This window comes from Canis aureus, chromosome 6 (genome assembly GCF_053574225.1).
Source record: "Canis aureus isolate CA01 chromosome 6, VMU_Caureus_v.1.0, whole genome shotgun sequence".
Classification (NCBI taxonomy): Eukaryota; Metazoa; Chordata; class Mammalia; order Carnivora; family Canidae; genus Canis; species Canis aureus.
The window spans coordinates 14,569,203-14,589,504 of NC_135616.1; the positions used below are offsets into that span (position 1 = coordinate 14,569,203).

The 20,302-nt window shown below is 40.6% G+C and overlaps 1 protein-coding gene across 9 annotated transcripts in view; it reads right to left on the reverse strand.

Annotated features, from left to right (window-relative positions):
- ESCO1 (establishment of sister chromatid cohesion N-acetyltransferase 1) overlaps positions 1-13,316 on the reverse strand; it is a 73,156-nt gene extending 59,840 nt beyond the window's left edge. For 6 of the 9 annotated variants that reach the window (XR_013381250.1, XR_013381251.1, XM_077900228.1 and 3 more), the window contains exon 1: positions 13,026-13,066. The gene's annotated coding sequence lies outside the window, so the exon portion shown is untranslated. Of the gene's footprint in view, positions 1-12,748; positions 12,895-13,025 lie in introns of those variants that run through there. The other 3 variants (XM_077900230.1, XM_077900227.1, XM_077900232.1) reach the window with 3 other exon arrangements.
- Positions 13,317-20,302: the final 6,986 nt, after the last annotated feature.

The following is a 20,302-nucleotide window of genomic DNA, read 5'->3' on the forward strand; positions in this document are numbered from 1 at the left end:
CTCCTTCTCCTTCTGATCCTCCCCCACTCTGAAATTATTTTTTAAAAATTTTAAAGAAATACTTTATGACTGACATATAATTCCTTACCACAAAATTCACCATTTATAATATACAATTTCATGGATTTTAGTATAGTATATTTGAGTTCTGTAACAATTGCCAGTATTTAATTCCAGAACATTTTCAAGACCTCAAAAAAATCCTCCAAAAAAAACAAAGAACATGCTCATTAAAAGTCATTCCCCATTCCCCTCTCCCTTCAGCCCCTGGTAACTACAAATCTACCTTTTATGGATTTGACTATTTCAGATGTTGCATATAAGTGGAATCATACAACATGCGGCCTCTTGTGACTGGCTTCTTTCACTTAACCATGTTTTCAGAGCTCAATAACATGTATCGGTAATGACCCGTTATTTTTATGGGTGAATACTATTCCACTGTATGAATATGTTTTGTTTAACTATTCATCAGTTCATGAATGTTTGACAGATTGTTCCTACTTTGTGGCTGTCACAAATTATGCTATGAACAACCCTACTGAGTTTTTGTGTAAACACAGGTATCCAGTCTCTTGGTTATATACCAAGAAGTATAACTGCTGGACCATATGGTAATTCTACCATTTTAGAAAGACTTTTCCAAACCAGAAGTATCATTTTACATTTCCCCCAGCCATGTATGAGGGTTCCAATTTTTTTACATCCTTGTCAGCATTTTTTACTATTCTTTTTAAACTTTAGTCATTCTTTTGGGTGTAAAGTGCTATCTCATTGTACTTTTGATTTGCATTATCCTAATGACTAATTAAGTGAGCATCTTTTTTTTTCCAGTTTTATTTATTTGAGAAAGAGCAGAAAGAGCACGAACGAGATGAGAAACAGGGAGCCCAATGTGGGGCTTGATCCCAGGACTCCAGGATCATGACCTGAGCTGAAGTCAGATGCTTATTTAACCAACTGAGCCACCCAGATGCCCCAGTTAGCTTCATTTTGTGAGCTTATTGGCCATTTGTATTTCTTCTCTGCAGAAACATATATTCAAATCCTTTCCTCATTTTTAAAATTGGGTTGTTTTCCTTTTTATTATTGAGTTTCTAACAATTCTTTATCTAAATATTACCCTGTGAGCAGGTGTATGGCTTAGAGATATTTTCTCCAATTCTTTTTTTTTTTTAATTTTTATTTATTTATGATGGTCACACAGAGAGAGAGAGAGGCAGAGACACAGGCAGAGGGAGAAGCAGGCTCCATGCACCAGGAGCCCGATGTGGGATTCGATCCTGGGTCTCCAGGATCGCGCCCTGGGCCAAAGGCAGGCGCCAAACCGCTGCACCACCCAGGGATCCCTATTTTCTCCAATTCTAATACTTATTTCATTTTCTTGATAAAGTCCTTTGATGCACAAGTCTTTATGCCCAATTAATCTAGTTTTCTTTGGTTGCTTGTGATTAGGAGTCATATCTAAGAAACTACTATCTAATTCAAAGCCATGAAGATAGGGACCCCTGGGTGGCTCAGTGGTTGGGCGTCTGCCTTCGGCTCAGGGCATGATCCTAGAGTCCCGGGATAAAGTCCCACGTTGGGCTCCCTGCATGGAGCCTACTTCTCCCTCTGCCTCTGTCTCTCTGTGGCTCTCACGAATAAATAAAAAAACAGGAACGAAAAACAATGAGGATTTATATGTTTTCTTCTATGAGTTTTAGTTTTAGCTTGTATTTAGATCTCTGCTGCATATTGAGTTCATTTTGTATATGGTACAAGGTTGGAGTTTTGCAACTGTCATTGCACTATTTATTAAAGACCATTCTTGGGCAGCCCCTGTGGCGCAGCGGTTTAGCGCCGCCTGCAGCCCGGGGCATGATTCTGGAGACCCTGGATCGAATTCCCCGTCAGGCTCCCTGCGTGGAGCCTGCTTCTCCCTCTGCCTGTGTCTCTGCGCCTCTCTCTCTCTGTCTCTATGAATAAATAAATAAATATATCTCTTAACTCTTAAAATAAATAAATAAAAGCCCACCAAACCCAGGTTTGGGGTTTAAAAAAAAAAAAAAAAGACCATTCATTACCTACTGAATTGTCTTGGTAATCTAGTCAAAAATCAATTGTCCATAAATATGTGGGTTTAATTCTAAATTCTCTATCCTGTTCCACTCATCTGTATGATGTTAATGCCAATACCACAAACACTATTACTGTAGCTTTGTAGAAATTTTTTTCTAATTGAGATATAATCGACACATTGCATTAGATTTGGGTGTTTAACACACTTGTATAGATTTCAACATGATCGCCACAATAAGCCAGTTAATGTGTCTCTATACAGACACTAAAATCTTTTTTCTTGTAATGAAAAAAAAAATTTTTTTTTAGTCAGTTGAGTGTCCAACTCTTTTTTTTTTTATTTTTTTATTTTTTTTATGATAGGCACACAGTGAGAGAGAGAGAGGCAGAGACACAGGCAGAGGGAGAAGCAGGCTCCATGCACCAGGAGACCGACGTGGGATTCGATGCCGGGTCTCCAGGATCGCGCCCTGGGCCAAAGGCAGGCGCTAAACCGCTGCGCCACCCAGGGATCCCGTAATGAAAATTTTATGATCTACTGTCTTAGTAATTTCCAAATATATAATATTATTAGTTATAGTCATTATGCTGTACATTATATCCCCATGACTATTTTATAACTGGAAGTTTGTACCTTTTGACCCCTTCCTGAACTTCACCCATTTCACCTACCCCCACCTCTGGCAACCACCAATCTGTTCTCTGTATCTACGCACTTAGTTTGTTTTATTTTTGTTTGTTTTTAGATTCCTCAAATAAATGGGATCACACAGTATTTGTCTTCCCTGACTTATTTCGCTTAGCAGAATGCCCTCAAGGTCTATCCATGTTGTCACAAATGGCAAGATTTCATTTTTTATGGCTGAGGAATACTCCATTGTGTATATATTTTTTCATCCATTTATCAATGGACATTTATGCTGTGTTCTTAATTACTATGAATAATGAGCAAGGGGTGCATACATCTGTTTAAAATAATATTTTTGTTTTCTCCAAAAAAATACTCAGGAGTATTGCTGGATGATAGTTCTGTTTTTTTATTTTTTAAAGCACCCTCGTACTGTTTTCCACGCTCGTGATACCCATTCACATCCCCACTGACAGTAAACAAGGGTTTCCTTTCTCTACATCCTTGCCAACACTTATTTGTTGTCTTTTTGATGACAGCCATTCCAACAGGTGTAAGATGGTATTTCATGGTGATTTTGATTTGCATTTTCCTGGTGACTAGTGATGTTAAGCATCTTTCCTTGCACCTATTGGCCAATTGTATGTCTTCTCTGAAAAAAATATCTATTCAGATCTTCTGCCCATTTTTTTTAAAGAGTTATTTATTTATTCATGATAGACACAGAGAGAGAAAGAAAGAGAGAGGCAGAGACACAGGCAGAGGGAGAAGTAGGCTCCATGCCGGGAGCCCAACACGGGACTTGATCCCGGGACTCCAGGATGGCACCCTGGGCCAAAGGCAGGTGCTAAACCACTGAGCCACCCAGGGATCCCCTCTGCCCATTTTTAATTGGATTTTTTATTTTGAATATAAACCACGTATCAAATATTAATTTGCAAATATTTTCTTCTATTCCATAGGTTGCCTTTTTGTTTTGTGATAGTTTCCTTTGCCACGCAGAAGCTATTTTTAGTATGATGCAGTCCCACTTGTTTTTTGTTTTTGTTGTTGTTGTTGTTGTTTTTGGGTTTTTTTGCTTTTGTTGCTTTTTAAGATTTATATAGTTGAGAGAGAGTATGTATGCACATGGTGGAAGGGCAGAGAGAGAGTGAGAGAGAGTCCCAAGCAGATTCCACATTCAACACAGAGCCCAACACAGGGTTTAATCCCATAACCCTGATCCAAGCTGAAACCAAGAGCTGGACACTTAACCTACTGTGCCACCCAGGCACCTCCATTGTATATTCACAACATCACCACCAAGACCTATGTCAAGGAGCTTACTCCCTATGTTTTTGTTCCAGGAGTTTTATGTTCTCAAGTCTTACATTCAAGTCTTTAATCCACTTTAAATTAATTTTTGTATGTAATTTAAGATATTGGTCCAGTTTCATTCTTTTGTATGTGGCTGTCCAGTTTTCCCATTAACATTTATTGAGACTGTCATTTCCCCATCATATACTCTTGGCTCCCTTTGTAGTTAAGTTTTTAAATAAGAAAGTGTGAGTCTCTCAACTTCACTATTCTTTTTCCAAGATTATTCTGGCTCTCTGATATTAATTTTAGGATCAGCTGGCAAATTTCTGCAAAAATGTCAGCTAGGATTTTGATAGGGATTACACTGAATCTGTAGATCAATCTGAGGAGTATTGCCATCTTAAGAGTAAGTCTTCCAATTCTTGAACATGGATAGCTTTTCATTTACTCAAGTCGTCTTTAATTTTTTAAATGATATTTTAGAATTTTCAGAGTACAAGCCTCACACTTCATTTGTTAAATTTATTCCTAAGTACCTTGTTCTTTTTGATTCTGTTATAAAAGAAACTGGTTTCTTAATTTCCATTTTAGATCGTTCATTACTAGTATACAGAAATACAACTGCATTGATTTTGTATCATAAAACCTTGTTGAATTCACTTATTAAAACTAATAGGTGTTAGGGCCTTTTTCATGGATTTCTGAGAATTTCTACATATAAGATCATGTCATCTGCAAACAGAAATCATTTTATTTCTCCTTTCCTTTTTTTTTTTTTTTTAAGATTTATTTATTCAGAAAGAGAGAAAGAGAGAGAGAGAGTGAGAGGCAGAGACACAGGCAGAGGAAGAAGCAGGCTCCATGCAGGAAGCCCGATGTGGGACTCGATCCCAGGTCTCCAGGTTCACACCCCGGGCTGCAGGCAGCACTAAACCGCTGCGCCACTGGGGCTGCCCTTATTTCTCCTTTCCAATCTGGATGCCCTTATTTTACTTTATTTTTTTTTACAGTTCTGTATCACTTTTATTTGTTATTTGATTTTTAAAAATTCAATTAGTTACAGATGTGTTCTACACCCATTGCTTATCACATCATAGGCCCTCCTGCATGCCTATCACCCAATTTGGATGCCTATATATCTTTTTCTTGCTTAATTTCCCTGGCTAGACCCTCCAGTACAATGTTGAATAAAAGTGGCAAGAACGGGACACCTGGGTGGCCCAGCGGTTGAGCGTCTGCCTTTGCTCAGGTTGTGATCCTGGGGTCCAGGGATTGAGTCCTACATTAGGCTCACTGCGAGGAGCCTGCTTCTCCCTCTGCCTATGTCCCTGCCTCTGTGTGTGTGTCTCTCATGAATTAATAAATAAAATCTTGGGGTGCCTGGGTGGCTCAGCAGTTGAGTGTCTGCCTTCAGCTCAGAGCATGATCCTGGGGTCAAGTCCCATATTGGGCTCCCTGCATGGAGCCTGCTTCTCCTTCTGCCTCTGTCTCTGCCTCTCTGTGTCTCTCATGAATAAATAAATAAAATCTTTTTAAAAATAAATAAAATAAACTCTTAGGAAAAAAAAAAAAAAACTAATCCCAACATGGAGCTCAAACTTATGACCTCAGATCAAGAGTCACATGCTCTACCAACTGAGCCAGCCCAGGCCCCCATATCTAGGTTTTTTAGAGTTTTAAGTAATGCTGAATTTTACTGAATCACTATTACCAATTTGAGAAAATTACAGCAGTTTTACAGTTTGTTTTTTCTATCAAGTTGATTGATTCTGAATATAATTTTTACAGTGGTATTTCTGCTTCTCTTCTTAGGATAAATATTGATAGTGGGTATCCTGTTGCTAAAATTACTGGTTGGGGCTTATAGTCCTTTTTTTAGTTTTGTTCTTACAAAAATTTTTTTTATCCCCAACCATATATGCCACTTAAAATAAGCTGATGAGAATGTTACCTACATAGTTTGGAGCCATTTGTGTAATAGAAATTAAGGTTTTGAATGTTTGGAAAAACTTGTTAGGGGCAGTACCTTGTGTTACTGTGTATATTTTCTGTAGCATTCTCTATTAATGGTCTATCTTTGCTTCAGTTGTGACATTTTACATTTTTGGTTAGCAGTAATTAGCTTAAACTTTGTTACTTAAAATGTTTTTTAATCTCTAAGTGTTTTTAGGAGGTTTTAGAACATGAGAAATACTTGGATTACCTTAAATAGTAGGTGAATGAATTGGCAGGATACCCAGAGAAATAAGAAAGTGAAGACTCAATTTTTAGAGCCAAAGCTTGTGGAAAGAAAGAACAGGAATCACCAAACACTAAGCCTTACAGAAACTTGAATATAGTGCAGGAACACAGAAGGTTGCTGAGATTTGTGCAGCTCCAGCATTTTGCTTACCTAACAGACACTACTGCTAGAGGAATTGAAAAGAAGGTAAGCCAAATGCTCGAACAAGGGTGATTTTGCCTCTCAGGGGACATTTGTTACTGTCTGAAAAATATTTGATTTTTAGAACTGAGGGTGGGATTGAAAGGTATACTGAGTTGGATTCTACAATAGTTTTTTTTTTTTTTTTAAGATTTTATTTATTTGTCTGACAGAAAATGAAATTGCACAAGTAGGGGGAGTGATAGGCAGAGGGAAAGGGAGAAGCAGGCTCCCTGCTGAGCCAGAAGCCTGATGTAGGGCTTGATTCCCAGGACCCTGAGATCATGAGCTAATCTGAAGGCAGACACTTAAACACCTGAGCCACCCAGGTACCGTTTTGTTTTGTTTTTTTAAAGTTTTTATTTATTCATTCATGAGAGACCCAGAGAGGCAGAGGCAGAGGCAGAGGGAGAAGCAGGCTCCCTGCAGGATCACTCTGAGCCAAAGGCAGATGCTCAACCTCTGAGCCACCCAAGCATCCCTAGAGTTTACTTTAAAAAAGGAGAAGGAAAAAATAAAAAAATAAAAAAATAAAATAAAAAAGGAGAAGGGGGCCCCAGCTGGCTCAGTCAGTAGAGCATCCAACTCTTGATTTCGGGTTCGACTCTTGATCTAGGGGTCATGAGTTCAAGCCCTATGCTGGGCATAGAGCTTACAAAAACAAAAGCCAGATATGGACAACTTCCTTAATTTTTAAAATTCTCTTCTTCTACCAGCCTCTTATAAATTAGCATTCCAAGGTTTTGTCCTCTCATTACAAAAGACACTCACTAGATAATTTATCCAAAAACATCAATTTCTCCAATTACTGCCTATAAACTGTTAAGACACAATCAGATCCCCAAGAAAATCTCTATCCCCAGTGCTACTCGGGATATCCAACAGCCTACTAGACATCTCCATCCTGATTTCTTAAAGGCAACTTAAATTCAACTGTCATTCTACTATGCTCATCCTCCACAATTTATTATACCACCATCCACCCACATCAGGAAAACAAAGCCAAAAAAAAAAAAGGGACAATTTAATAATGACAACAATGATGAAACAGAAGCATTTACATCACAAAAATATCCAAAACAGCCCAAATGCCCAAAAAAAGAAAAATAAAATGCCAACACAGATCTATGATCATCTAGGTGTCTCAGTCAGTTAAGCGTCTGCCTTCAGCTCACGTCATGATCTCAGGGTCCTGGGATCAATCAAGCCTCTCATTGGACTCCCCACTTAGCAAGAAGTCTGCTTCTCCCTCACCCTCTGCTCCTCTCCCCTACCCTGATCATGCTCTCTCCCTCTCTCTCTCTCTAATAAATAAAATCATTTTTAAAAAATAATAATTAGAAATAAAAAGTACACAAACTGCATAAATATAATTTCCAAGAAAGAAATAAATGAATGTGTCATATACAATTGTGCTAACACAGAGAAAACACACTGAAAGCATATACATTAAAACATTAACAGTGTTAAAGATGGAGATGAAAGAGTACACAAAGAATACTTTCACATTTTACTTAAGGGTTTAGGTAACGTTTGTATCTTTCACATCAAAAATGAACAAACTTATCACCCGTGAAATAAAAAATTAAATATTGTTTATGTAAAATATGTTGGGAAAGCTTGAAAGTGAATCTGATTACATCTACAAAATAACTTGTACACAAATGTTCATAGCAGCATTATTCATAACAGTCAAAAAGCAGACACAATCTAAATGTCCATCAACTGATAAATGAATAAACAGAATGTGGTATACACATATAACAAATTGTATTTAGCCAAAAACTGGAATGAAGTACTCATACAAGCTACACAGAACATTATGCTAAGTAAAAGAAGCTAGTCACAAAAGATTATGTTGTATGATCCAATTTACATAAAATGTCCAGATCACATGTTATATGATTCAATTTATATGAAATGTCCAGAACAGACAAATCTATAAAAACAAATGGCTTGCTGGTAGTAAAGGGCTAGGAAGGAATGGAAATGAATGACACACTAGTATAGGCATGGGACTTCTTGGGGTGATAAAAATATTGAAATGAGAGACTGGAGGGGTGCCTAGGTGGCTCAATCCGTTAAGTGTCTGCCTTCAGCTCAGGTCACTATATCAGGGTCCTGGGATCAAGCCCTTCATGGAGCAGGCATTGGGCTTCCTGCTCAGCAGGGAGTCTGCTTCGCCCTCTCCCTCTGCTCCCCGCCCGCACTCTCTCTCTTTCTCAAATAAATAAAATCTTTAAAGTTAGACATTGGGGACACCGGTGGCTCAGATGAGTGTCTGCCTTTGGCTCAGGGCGTGATCCTGGGGTCCTGGGATCAAGTCCCACATTGGGCTCCCTGTGAGGAGCCTGCTTCTCCCTCTGCCTATGTCTCTGCCTTCTCTCTGTGTCTCTCAGGAATAAATAAATAAAGTATTTTTAAAAAATAAATAAATAAAAGATTAAAAAGTAAAAAAATAAAATTAATGAATAGATAGATAGCACCTGGCTGGCTAGGAGAGTCAGGAGAGCATGCCACTCTTGAACTCCAAGTGGAAGTTCAAGCCCCATGCTGGGACCTAGAGCTTACTTAAACATAAAACAAAATAAAATAAAATGGAACTGTATCTGCATTACAAATAATACATCAGGAAGACTGTACTATCTGTAGGAAAAGAAGTTAAGTTATATTTGCCTTTCTCTTAACCATCACTGAAGACGATACAAAAGAAATATTCCCTAATATAAACTCCTTAAAAGAGCTCCTGGCACATCATAAGCACTTGTTAATAAATACACTAAAAATTAGTTATAAACATTAATATTACTGATACAATAGTATTTCTTATAAAAAGCATAAAAAAGAAAATATTTACCTTAGTTACCCCTGGTTTCCCTTAACTATTTGACAACTTCACTTCCATACTATCATTACCCCTTTCAGCTTCAGTAACTACATTCATTCTAAACTACTGAATTATTTACATTAAAGCAATAGTTCTCAAGGCGTGATATGGGGACCATGGGGATTCCAGAGATCCTTTGAAGGGGTACATTAAATCAAAATCATTGAGTAAAAGATTAAAGTGCAAAACAGACCAATGATTTTTAACACAACATTGTATAAAAAGTATATAGAGCTGATTTCAGATTCCACATTGCAATTAACCTTTAAAAAATTACCACTTGTTGAGTTTTGTTGTAGAATCAAAGAAAAATATCACAATTAACTGAAAAGATTATTAATGTACTCTTCCCAACATATTTGGTGTGAAGCTGAATTTTCTTCATACACTTCAACCAGAATAACATATGACTGAGTGCAAAAATTGATAGGAAAATCCAGCCATTTTCCATTAGGCCAAATGGTAAAGAGATGTCTCAGTCCCTCTGCGTTTTGTTTTACAGAAATGTAAAACAGTTGCCATTCTTTCGCTAAATTTTTGTTTTGGAAAATAGTTGTTTTTCATAAAAAAATGTTATTTATACTAACCTGTAATTAGGTTATTAGCTGTGGTTAAATGAATTAAATATTTAAAATAACTTAGATTGCAAGAATTACCAATAGACGTAAGCCATATAAACAAAAGCTACTTGGAATCCTAGATAATTTAAGAGTGTAAAGAGATCCTAAGCCAAAAAGTCTGAGAGCCACTTCTTTAAAATAATATTTAATACTCCACTTTATTTCCTCTCTCCGAATCTCACATTTGCAGCCATCAATGTTTTTGAAGTAAGCTGAAAAAAGCAGAAGACATAAATACTGCTTTCTTCAGATGTACCATAATGCAATTAAGCATAACATACAGCTCCCTCAAAAAAAAAAAAAGGATGGTCAAGCTAGCAGAATTATCCATCTGCCAAAAGGTACTACAGTAGTATGATACAGCTATAACATAGAACTTATACAGAAATAGAGACAAAGAACTTTCACTACATCAAGAAAAAGATGCACAGAAAAATTTGGGCTGCTGAAGAGTAACACAGCCCTTAAATGAATTACCTACAATAACAATTTTACTAGAGCTGATTTCAAACAACATCTTAAAAAACTTCTGATCACCTTCAAGAAAGGTTAATCAAAGAACTCTACATGGAACCTAAATCTGCCCCCCCAAAATCATGGAAAAATATTTTAACTATTAAAAACAACAACAACAGGGATCCCTGAGTGGCGCAGCGGTTTGGTGCCTGCCTTTGGCCCTGGGCGCGATCCTGGAGACCCGGGATCGGATCCCGCGTCGGGCTCCTGGTGCATGGAGCCTGCTTCTCCCTCTGCCTGTCTCTGCCTCTCTCTCTCTCTCTCTCTCTGTGTGACTATCATAAATAAATAAAAATTAAAAAAAATTAAAAAAAAAACAACAACAAAGGGCAGCCCAGGTGGCTCAGCGACTTAGCACTGCCTTCAGTCCAGGGCCTGATCCTGAAGACCCGGGATCAAGTCCCATGTCAGGCTCCCTGCATGGAGCCTGCTTCTCCCTCTGTCTCTGTCTCTGTCCCTCTCTCTCTCTCTCTCTCTCTCTCTGTGTGTGTGTCTCATGAATAAATAAATAATCTTAAAAAAAAAAAAATCATTGGGATGCCTGAGTGGCTCAGGGCCTAATCCCCAGGTCCAGGGATGGAGCAGGGAGCCTGCTTCTCCCTCTGCGTTATGTCTCAGCCCCTCTCTCTGTGTCTCTCATGAATAAATAAATAAATAAAAATCTTAAAAAAAATTATTTTGAACCGTGCAATGCTAGTTACCGTCATTATTACAATAAATACAATCAGCCCATGCTGTAATAAATCACCAAGCTATAAAAGGCATCCAGCAATGGGGGGTAATGTTATTTATTAATTAGGGCTCTTTTTCCTTCCTTTTGGAAGCATAATTTATTGATTTAAATGCGTAGCACAAAACTTTGTATAAATGAGTCTGATGTTAAAAAAAATCATTGTTCATTACAGAATTGTAATATGGACCAATGAGAAATGATAGCAAATCTTCCTAAGCCAGGATGATTACGGTGGACAGAAGCTCATAAGCCAGGGCAAGTTTTGTTCTAAGAAGAGTACTTCCGAAGTCACACATCTAACCAAAATTATATATATAATTATATATATAATAATCTATACTGCATTCTGCCTAAAAAGGAGAAAGTTTTCTGATTTCCTTACATGCCCTAGGCCTGAATCTGCAGCTTCCAAATTAAGCGGTTTTTAAGCACTTTTCATCCTACTCGCATATCTAATTCCATAACGAGAAGTATTAAGTTGTTCAAACTAAAAATCGTTCCATTGTCGTAGATGCCTTATGAAAAGCAGAAACTAAAGACCCAACAAAAAGAGAGACTGAAAGTACCAGAGTTCGCTGCAACTAGGTTTTAAACTGAAATCCGTGTTACCTAGCTTTTTAAAATTAAAGGAGGAAAAGCAAAACCCACTCACATCTTACTATTCCACTAAGTGGCCCTCTTTCATTGGTTTTTGCAAAAGTTCATTATTCACTGAAACATTATGTGATAATACTAGTTAAATACTGGGTGCTGCAATTACTTCCTGCTCAGTGAATCCCATTTCAACTACCTAAAAAAAAGGTTCACAGTACTCCTCAAAGCACAACGATTTAACTGCTTCTGCGCCCTGCCCGCCCCCGGAAAATACAGTACCTGCGCCAGGGTTTCCAGGAACTCAAATTTAGAGGTGGGGGGATGGGGAGATGAGAGGTGGGGGGTGAGGAGAGGTTTCTAGTGTGGGGATGGGAGACTTCTCTAATTTCTGGACTCGCTATCCCATTCCGCCTGAATTAAAAAAAAAAAAAAAAAAGCCCCCCCCCACCTTGTAAATAATCTCATGAACGAACAGTGACCAAAATAAAGGACCCAATCAATCCCTTCTGCCCGCATCTATCCCTATCAACTTCACTATGGCCTTCAATGCACCCATTTCTACTCCAGATCGGCCCTACCTGTGCCCAGACCTTCAAGTCCAACCTGAATTACTCGCTGACCTTGGACCCAGGCCACTGCTCCCCTCCAAGAGCCCCACATAGCACCCCGCAGATTGCAGAGGCCTCAAGGTTCAGGCGGGGTCAGCGGCCGGCGGCGACGGCGGAGGCGGAGGCGGAGGAGCAAGCCGCAGGGACCGCAACTCTGCGACGGCTGGCGGGGCTGGCCCGCGGAAAGCGCGGGGACGGAACGCCGCCGAGGGCGGGGACAAGGCCCGGGGCTACCTGCCGGCCAGCGCCGACACCGCCCCAGCAGCTGCAATGGCTGCGCGCCTCACCTCGGGGTTCCGGATGCCCCGTCGGCCGCCTTGGGAGCCCTGGCCTGACCCGCGGTCCTCCGTCACGGCCCCTCAGTACCTCTGCCTACCTACCCAGCAGCGGCAGGTGATGAGGCGACCGGCAGCCGAGACGCCAGGATGAGTGCCCACCTCCAGCGACAGGGTCTTTGGGCCGCCCACTCCCTCCCAGGAGCTCCAGGAGCCCGGACCAGAGGAGTAGGAAGAAGCGCACGATGCAAAACGACACAGGAGGTGGGACAGGAAGGGGGGGAGGGAGTCACCCAGCTCTCCCGAGAGGCTGGCAAAAGCGAGGTGAGGACGCAGGCGGCGCGACACTGGGCGGGGGGGACGGCTGGAAAGACAGCCTTACCTTCCTCGCTCCCGGCCGAGGGTCCAACGCGAGCCAGCGGATCGCCTCACATCCGGGTACCAGGAGACAGCTGCTCCTGCCGCGACCGCCGCCTCTCCCGCGGTGCAAATACGCCAAACTTCCGGCGACGACGGCGACGCCTCGCCCGTCAGATGGGAGTTACCTGTGCCCGTCTCGGTCGCGCTTGCGCAACGCTCCTCTTCAGCGGTCACAGGCTCAGCTGACGTGCCCAGAAGAGGAAGATGGCCGCCACGCTCGCTGCGTGTCACGCAGTTTTTCACCCAGGCGGGGACTGCCGGGCGTCGGGGAAAGGCAAGCCGGCGCACACCCTCAGCGCAGGCGCAGTGGGAGGCCTCGCGTGCGCGCCCCGCGGGTGGGAGCCTCGCAGGGGAGCGGCGGCGCCCCCCGGCGGCAGCCGCTGGCCCTTGCTGGGACGTCTCCTGGTAGAGCCACCCACGCTCCCGGCCCTGGTGGTTGGTTAGTCTTGGAAGTGCGTCGCCGCCGGTCCCTGTGTGGGTTGCGGGCCCTGCTCTCTGCGACCTCTATTTCAAATGCCTTTAATCTTCGACCTGGGCCGATGTGAAGAGAAGGGGAAGCAATTGCAGTTCCCCGGCACTGCACTCAACAGCGCTTCCAAACAATCCCGGGCTTCACCTCATGGTTGCACACTTGCCTCCTTGTGTGCGGGCGCGCGGGAGTCCAGAAATCGTAGGACGTTCCACGCGACTTAGTCATGGCGGGTGTTCAGACAAAGCTTTGGTTCTTGGAAGCCTCTGAAGATAGAGCACAGGTTTCCATCACTAGGACTCGTGGTTCCCACACTCTTGAACACGCTTACTGTGCCATTTTTATTTGCAGAGCTGTGAGATTAGGTAAAACCGGTACTCGTGCTTCGGAGAATTTGAAGAGAGATGATCATACGCGGGCTCTCCCCTTCCTGACTTGCTTTTGAGAAGCTAAGTACAACCGAAGTGTGCTCTCAGTTTATCAAGCCTGACGTCAAGCCTGGTTTTCTGACAACACATCTCCCACAAAACTTTATTGAGCTGCTTGACCGTTTCGTCTGGAGTCTGTATTTTAGAAACCAAAACCAGAGGTATTGACGGGTGAGGCCATTTGCCCACATCACCATACGTTGTGTTACTTGGCAAAAACCTGCCTATGGCCCTACCCCCACCCCCTGTTCCTGATAATATGCACTTTAATGGCATATTCCAGATGACTCGAATGAGGGTAGGGAGGAACAACTAGGGATCCCTGGGTGGCGCAGCGGTTTAGCGCCTGCCTTTGGCCCAGGGCGCGGTCCTGGAGACCCGGGATCGAATCCCACGTCGGGCTCCCGGTGCATGGAGCCTGCTTCTCCCTCTGCCTGTGTCTCTGCCTCTCTCTCTCTCTCTCTCTGTGTGTGTGACTATCATGAATAAATAAATAAAATCTTAAAAGAAAAAAAAAAGAGAGAGAAACAACTAAGGAGTAGAATGCCAACCTGATTAAAGTGGTTTATGTACCGGACTGTCTCACCTTGATTCGTCTTCACTTTTAGGTTGTCAGACAAGTGGTGGGATTTCTTTTCGTGGGTAAATCACTTTATTTTTAGTAATTCAAATTCTGTGCACACACACAGACCATATTTACAAGTTTCCATTCCCACAAAATAGGCCTCTGCTTCTGAGGAATCTAGTCCACTCTACTTGTTGAATTGGTCACAATCAGAAATATAGGAATCCTTATAAATGTCATGTCATGCAAACACATATGTACCAATTTTTTATATATAAGTCATTTATATATTTTTTATATATAATTCATGTCTGCAATTTATTCAAGATTTGCTTTTCTAAAACCAAATATAGTCAGCTTCTACACGTGCTGTGGAACTATAAAATACTTTGCTTTTATAATACCACATTATAAGTATCAAAATTGCTAAGAGACTAGATCTTAATTGCTCTCACCACAAAAAGGAAATGATAATTATTTGACATGATAGAGGTGTCAGCTAAGATGGTAATAATTGCAATCTATAAATATATCTAATCAACTCACTGTATACCTTAAAGTTATGCAGTTTTTTATGTCCATTATATCTCAATAAAAATGTCTAAAAAATAGTTTGCTTTTATGGGAAAAACAAACTTTCTTGAGCATTATTTATCATTTTAAAAGATATCTCAATTCTGATTCATTAATGTCAGAGGTCTCAATTTGTAGTTGTTTTATTTTTTGTTGTTTTTTTTAATTTTTATTTATTTATGATAGTCACAGAGAGAGAGAAAGAGAGAGAGGCAGAGACACAGGCAGAGGGAGAAGCAGGCTCCATGCACCGGGAGCCCGACGTGGGATTCGATCTCAGATCTCCAGGATCACACCCTGGGCCAAAGGCAGGCGCCAAACCGCTGCGCCACCCAAGGATCCCTGTAGTTGTTTTAAAATTTTACTTGAGAACACACAAGTGGGTGGGAGGGCAGAAAGAGAAGCAGACTCCTCACTGAGCAGGTAGCCTGATGCAGGGCTTGATCCCAGGACCCCCAGATCACGACTGGAGACGATGACAGGAACTTAACGAACCAACTGAGCCACCCAGGCAACCCTCAATTTGTAGTTTGATTAAATCTTCATTATTCTGTAATGTCATTTTTTTGAAAGATTGATTGATTTTAGAGAGAAAGGATGGGCAAAGAGAGAGGAAGGGAGAAGTAGACTCCCTGCTGAGCACAGAACCTGATGCAGGGCTCTTGCAGGGCTGGATCCCATGACCCATGAGATCATGACCTCAGCCAAAATCAAGAGTCAGACGTCCAACTGACTGAGCCACCCGGGGCTGACTGACCTTGTAATGTCATTTTTGACAAAATTTGTCTTGCTTTCTATCAATAGTTTTCATTTAGCGCAGTCTGTCTATGAACTTGGGAATTTGGTTCATTTGATTTGGTTATCTACTAAAAGAAATCATAATCAACTGAATAAATTATCTTGCTTGACTGAGCTTTCAAAGATTATACAAGCTCAAAGCAAACTGATCCCAGTAAAAAGAAGGACCTCCATTCCTGAAGCTCCTGAGAAAGTTCTGGGGGAAAGCTCCAGTAGTTCACATTTTGCCGGGTACACATGCTGAAAACACATGTTTTGGCCTAGGTAATGCAACTTGGTGCTCAACATTATGGTATTGTAAATTGTAAAGATCTTTTTCTCAATCCTTACAAGAACTACAAGCCCTTACTTCTAACTTCTCTTTATAAATTCAAAACTGTGAATGTAATTTAAACTTGTTTAAATTGTTTTCCTTTATTTTTTTAAGATTTTTTTTTTTTTTAAGATTCATTTATTTATTTATGAGATAGAGAGGCAGAGGCACAGGCAGAGGGAGAAGCAGGCTCCATGCAGGAAGCCCAATACGGGACTCGATCCCGGCACTCCGGGATTAGGCCCTGAGCTAAAGGCAGACACTCAACCACTGAGCCACCTAGGCGTCCCAAATTGTTTTCCTTTCTAATTCCAAACTGCAGAATGTACTTTTCTGCTTTTGCTTGTGTTATGAGAATATCTACTTCTAAAAGCTAATCATGAAGCGGTTGCATTGCCCCACGTCACATTTTAATTTCCTTGTTCCTTTTCTTTATTGTGACCAATCTTAAATGCCTATTACCTATAAAACCTCTAACTTTCAGACAATAGAATACTCTCACTTTTAGACTGATTCTTCTGCTAGTAGCAAATAAAGGCTTTTTTTGTTAGTCCACTCTTGTTGACTTTATTTCAACATTTGAAATAAACGTTTGAGAGAGTTACTATGAGAGAGTTAAAATTCTAAGACACTTCAATCTAGAAAATAAAAACAAAAGGTATAGCAGTTTGGTACAGATCAACTGATACTGGCATTTCAATTTGCCATATTCTAGGACAGTAACTATTGACACATATAAGTAATAATTCTGGCCCCACATACTTGAGAGGGAATGAGTATTAGCCAGATTAAAGAACTGAATTACAAAAGTCCAGAGAGGAGAGTGAGCTTGACCAGTTGTAGGAACTCAACTATTCCAATATTATTGAGGGGAAAAGGGATTAAAAAGTTGGCAGAGCCAAAGTAGTAAAGGCCTTAAGGATAACAGAGAGGAGTACCCTGAGCTTAGTACTAGGGATACTGTAGTGAACAATACACACAGGGTCTCCTTCCTCATGTAGCATACGTTCTGATGGGGAAGATGATCAGTTATTTCACAAATATTTATTGAAGGCACATTGTATACAACTCACTATTCTAGATGCTGAGAATGCAGAAATTAACAGAACAGATATAAATCCCTGCGTTCAGAAGTACATTTTTCAAGTCGGTTAATAAATAAGTAAATTACAATTAAATGCAAAGAAGGAAACAAATATGGTAATAAACAGGGCAGCACTATCTAATCAAAATTTTTTGTGATGATGCAGATGTTCTGTATCTACACGGTTCCACAGGGTAGCCATAGCTGCAGAGGGCTCTTGAGCACTAGAAATGTGAGTATTGTTATTTTTTTTAATGTGAATATTGCAACTGAGGAACTGAGTTGTACATTTTATTAATTTATTTTTTTTTCATTTTATTTATTTTTAATTAATTTTTTACCCATCTCCCACAGCCTTAATTTTAATCAAATTTTAGAGAGAGAGAGAGAGCACAAAAAAGAACACATGCTGTGGGGGAAGGAAAAAGGAGAGAGAGAATTTGTTTGTTTGTTGGTTGGTTTTTAAGATTTTACTTATTTATTGATGAGAGACACACACAGAGAAGAGGCAGAGACACAGGCAGAGGGAGAAGCAGGCTCCATGCAGGGAGCCGGACATGGGAGTCAATGGGCCGAAGGTGGTGCTAAACCGGTGAGCCACCTGGGCTGCCCGAGAGAGAGCAGCCATGACCATAAGCAGGCTCCATGACCAACACAGAGCCAAATGCAGGACTCCATCTCCCAACCCTAAGATCATGACCTGAGCCTAAATCGACAGTCGATGCTTAGGTTACTGAGCCACTCAGGTGCCCCTTTAATCTTAATTTAAACAGGCATATTTAGGCATTGTTTCTAATACACATGTTTATTAATATCATTATGGGTTTTTGTTTGTTTGTTTGTTTGTTTTGTTTTGTTTTGTTTTAACTCTCTCCTAAGACTGATTCTTCTCTTGGTTTTAAGGAAGTTCCCAATAAAACACCAGGGGTTACTAGGTCTCCATTCACATTCTAAAGGAAAGAGTATTCCCTGCAAAGGGATGACTGGATCAGTTTATATCCCAATCCCACTGTGGACAAGTAACAGACTGTGAACATAAGGATAGACTCAGCTTCCTCGGGATGACATGAATCATCAGATTATTAGGAAATGTTGGAAAGGGAGATGGATAGATATTGAGAAGATAGCACACAAATGAACATTACAATCCTACTACTCAAATTATGGTCCATAGACTTGGGGCATCTTCATCCACTAAAGACTTTTAGAAATAGAGAATTTCAGCTCCCACACCAACTGAATCAGAATTTTCATCCTAACGTTTCCTCAGGTGTGTGTCCTATGCACATTGAAGTTTGATGAGCGTTGCTTTACACATCCAAGAGTTCTGATAATCAGGGATGAAGTCCAGGCTGGAGATACAAAGTAAAGCCATGGTTTTAGAGGCAATCACCTAGGCTAAAGAAGAAAGTATCCACTAGAAGAATACACCTAGGGTAAACCTTGAAGCACTCCAGCATGTAATGGCTCAATAGAGAATGAGGCAGCTGAGACCTAGAAAATATAACTACTGGCATAGGAGTAGAACGGTGAGCTTGGCATCAAAGTCAGGAGTGTCTTGTGTTTCAAAAGGGTAGTGCTTGTGTTAAATGCTGCTGAAATGTTGAGTAAGATGAAAATAGAGGTTTATCTTGGCAGTTTTTGATGACCTTTAGAAAAGCAATTTCAGGACACTTGAGATGAGCACTGGGTGTTATACCATATATTGGCAAATTGAATTTTTTTTAATTTTTATTTATTTATGATAGTCACACTCACACACAGAGAGAGAGAGAGAGAGAGAGAGGCAGAGACACAGGTAGAGGGAGAAGCAGGCTCCATGCACCGGGAGCCGACGTGGGATTCGATCCCCGGTCTTCAGGATCGCGCCCTGGGCCAAAGGCAGGCACCAAACCGCTGCGCCACCCAGGGATCCCGGCAAATTGAATTTAAATATTAAAAACAGAAAAGATATTTCAATGGAGTTCGAAGAGTGAATTAGAGGTGATAAAACAAGTGCAGACAATTCATTCAAGAAGTTTTTAAATTTTTTTAATTTAAATTTAATTTACATATAGTGTATTATTAGTTTCAGAGGTAGAGGTCAATGATTCATCAGTCTTACATAACACCTAGTGCTCATTACATCAGGTGCCCTCCTTAACATCCATCGGCCCATTGCCCACTCTCTTCCCTCCAGCCACCCTGTTTGTTTCCTATGATTAAAAATCTCTTATTGTTTGTCTCCCTCTCTGCCTTTATCTTGTTTTATTTTTTCCTCTCTTCCCCATGATCCTGTTTTGTTTATTAAATTTCACATGTGAGATAATTGTCTTTCTCTGATTGACTTATTTTGCTTAGCATAATACCCTCTAGTTCCATCCATCCATATTGCTGCAAAAAAATAAAAAAAAGATTTCATTTTTTGATATGGATTGATATAGTTGAGTAGTATTCCATTGTATATATATCATACCACTTTTTCCTTACATACACATTCATCTGTGGATGGACATCTGGGTTCTTTCCATAGTTTGGCTGTTGTGGACCTTGCTGCAATAATCACTCAAGAGGTCTTTATGTGAAAGAACTCTAGCAGTAGCTACAGCTGCATCAGAGGAGAATTTTGTTTTGTTTTTAAGATGAATTTGTATGCTTATTTTATAAAATCCTGTGAAGAAGGAGAAATTAATGATTCAAGTTAGGAGGTAACTGAAGGAGTGAAATTCTTTTTTTTTTTTTTTTTTAGATTTATTTATTTATTCATAGAGATGCAGAGGGAGAGAGAGAGGCAGAGACACAGGCAGAGGGAGAAGCAGGCTCCATGCTGGGAGCCCGACGTGGGACTCAATCCCGGGTCTCCAGGATCGCGCCCTGGGCTGCAGGCGGCGCTAAACCGCTGCGCCACCGGGGCTGCCCAGAAGGAGTGAAATTCTTGAGAAAAATGAAAGATGGGAGCCAGACTACAATGAAGAGGAACTTGCCTTGGAAAGGAGCAATGATACATCTACCTTTCTAACTGGAAGAAAG